A 3,438-nucleotide genomic window follows, 5' to 3' on the forward strand; every position below is an offset into this window, starting at 1 on the left:
GATTTAGCCAGCCCCTGGCGTATTGCTTATTTCATTTATTAACCCCTTATTGTAAAGCTCTCAGCTCACCACATTCCCCACTGGTTTTTACCGAGGGATCAAATCCTTGATGTCCCGTTATACTTCATTTTCACAAATGTGGTGATAATGGGTGTGTAGCAGCATTAACTTCACACCCTGTATATGTTTCTGTATATAGGTTATTAGACAATTGAGTATGCATGGTCCGATTAGAAGCATTAATAGAACTAAAAGTAATGGACCAGCTATAGCCGACAGAAGGGTGGTGAGCCACGGAGACCAAGTGAACAAATTTTCATACCAATTATTTCTAGTGTTTAATTGTTCTTCTCTTTCTCTTATTCTGTTCCTCACTTGGGAAAGACTGTTTTGAATAACTCCGGAATGATTGGCATAAAAACAGCAAGTCTCTCCTAGGGCCACACATAAACCACCTTGTTTCAGAAACAATAAATCTAATCCTCTTCTATTCTGTAACACCACTTCAGCCAACGAATCCACTGATTGTTCCAAGTAACTAATAGATTTTTCTAAGTCACTTAAATCTAGGTCCACTTGGTGGCTTAATATCTTAAAATACTGATTCTCGGTGATTAGGGCTGTAGTACCCACAGCAGCAGGGCCTGCTATACCTAGTCCTATTAGTAGGGGTACTAAAACCGGGATGGGTCTTCTCATCCGCCAGGTAGTGGAGGCTTGTACATGCTCTCTCCCTCCTTCACCTGAATAAAAATAAACCTGAGGAACAATATGAGATAGGATACATAAATCTTGTTTTTGTATAATTATAGAGGGCCTTACACAAGGTGTAATGCCAGTGGTACACGCAAACCACGTGCCATTCGGAGCCACCAAAAGTGTTTCCGATTCAGAATCTGTAAAATTATTGAACTGAATAGTAACATTGCAGGAGTCTGCATATGGGGACTGGGATAAGGTGAAACCTAGTGGATGAACACAGGTCCCCTGTCCTTGTAAGTCCTCTAAGGTCAGCTTAGGCTTTTGGCCCCACTTACATAGATGTTGCTTATGTGCATCTTCAGTAGTCAAATTTTTAATACAATTTTCTTCTTGACCAAGGGGTCGGGTGGCCCCAATACCGACATAATAATGGGGCTCTGGGTTTAAGCAAAGCCAACAATCTCTGGTCATATTAGGTTTTGTTTGATTAATAAACTTGTATACAGAATTTAGCAAATTAAGCACAGGCTTCCGGCGAGGACCCGGCAACAGATTCTGTGTAGGGACAGTTAACATCATAGGGTGATGTGACGGAGTCGGCAGTTCGGGCCCTAAATAAATTTCCCGGTTTGGCCCTATGGGGTTGAACTGTCGAACAGGGGTGAACCGCTGTATTGTGAGGGAGACCCCCGGGTCATTGGATCCTCTTGTTGTCACATATAAACGGAATCCCCAAGTTTTTCCTGACGCCCAAGCTTGGTTTTGCCATTGCTTAATACTTATAGTCACAGGATTACAAGTTCCTAGGGAAGCACAAGCATGGGTTCCCTTTATCAGTAGAATACCAGGGTCATTGTTTATCCAAGTAGCCACAGTCACACAGTTCCATTCAGCACAATGGTAATGTCCCTTTGTCTGACAGTACAGAGGGCCAGTGGCAGGGCAACTATAATATTGAATGTCCTGTAGGCCCTTTTCCATGTTAACAGATCCACATCCATAAGCTAGTTCTAGGCGAACCCACTCGGGGATTCCCTGGTAGGGTGGCTTTCCTACCACAGGTTTATTGTAATTTTCCCCCAAGAGTTGGCAAAAATCAAAATGAAGAAGAGGTGAGAATATCGTAGAATTCTGAATCACTACAGTGCCATCTACCGTTCGCGTGAGCACCCAAGTATAATTTATAGGTTGGTGGGGACTTGCTCCCACTACACCGACTAGGATGCCCCAGAGGAATGTTTTAATAACCTTATCTTTAACGGGTTTTCGGTGGGTTGAGCCATCCATTGTTCTCTTGGGATTTGGTCTGGAGTTGCCTTCTTGACCTGGGTATAATGGATCCAATGGCGCTTCCCCGCTACTTTCACAGCCGTCGGGGTGGTGAGGATTACTGGCAAAGGTCCGGTCCACTTGGGCTCCAAAGCAGCGGGTTGAAGCTTCTTTACCCAGACGAGGTCTCCAGGCTGTATCTGGAATGGAACTTTGTCAGAAGAAGGGTTAGCAGGGCCTGGGTGTGCAGCCCTGACCAGGTTGTGAGTTTTCTGGATACTCAGCTGCAAGGCCTGTAAGGACTTGAGAAGGGAATGGTCACTTAACTCTGCTATTTTGTCCTCCCCCACTTTAGGAACCAGTGGGGGCAGATGGCCAAACATGATTTCATATGGAGTTATGCCTTTTATATAAGGGGTACATCTAGCTCTTAGTAGAGCGAAAGGAAGGAGACTCACTCAGTCCTCGCCCGTCTCTGCTCTTAGTTTACTCAGTGTCTCTTTCAAGGTTCTATTCATTCTTTCTACCTGCCCTGAGCTCTGAGGCCTATAAATACAATGCAATTTCCATTTTATCTTTAATACTTGAGCCAATAATTGAGTGGTTTTAGCGATGAATGCTGGACCATTGTCGGACCCCAGAGCTAAGGGGAGGCCAAATCTAGGAACAATTTCTGTCACTAAATTCTTTACCACTACCTGTGCTGTCTCTAACTTTGTGGGAAACGCTTCCACCCAACCTGAGAAGGTATCAACAAATACTAATAAATAGCGATATCCATATTTACCTGGCCTTATCTCTGTAAAATCCGTCTCCCACTGTTCTCCCGGGACTTGTCCCCTCAGTCTGGTCCCAGGAGAAGAATTTATTCTTTTACCTGTATTAATTTGTGCACAGACAAGGCATCTTGTAGTTACCTGCTGGACCATCTGATGTAGACTAGGTATATAGTAGTCTCTTTGGAGAAGCTCCGTCACTTTCGTGCTACCAAGGTGCGTACTTTGGTGTATTTGTTCAATTAATTGTCGCCCCAAACATTTAGGGACCAGGATCCTATTATCCGGAAGGGTTTTCCAACCCCCCGTAATAGTGTTAGCCTCCAAAGTCTTTCCCAACTCAATTTCGTCCTTTGTATAAGTTGGTGAAGGTGGCAGAAGTCGTTCGGGCAGAACAGGCAGAATGTGAAGAGGTCCCACTGGGTTTCTGGCGACTTCCTTAGCCGCGGCGTCGGCAAACGCATTTCCTTTTGCCATTGGGGAGTCATCAATCTGGTGCCCCCGGCAATGGATGTTGGCCACCCTTTTTGGTAGCCATATAGCTTCCAGTAGAGCCAAGATTTCAGATTTGTTTTTTATTTCCTTTCCTCCTGAAATTAGAAGGCCCCGTTCCTGGTAAAGTGCCCCATGAACATGAGCAGTAGCAAAAGCATATCTACTATCAGTATAAATGTTAATAACTTTGTCCTTC

Source organism: Propithecus coquereli, unplaced genomic scaffold (assembly GCF_000956105.1).
Source record: "Propithecus coquereli isolate 6110/MARCELLA unplaced genomic scaffold, Pcoq_1.0 Scaffold45, whole genome shotgun sequence".
Classification (NCBI taxonomy): domain Eukaryota; kingdom Metazoa; phylum Chordata; class Mammalia; order Primates; family Indriidae; genus Propithecus; species Propithecus coquereli.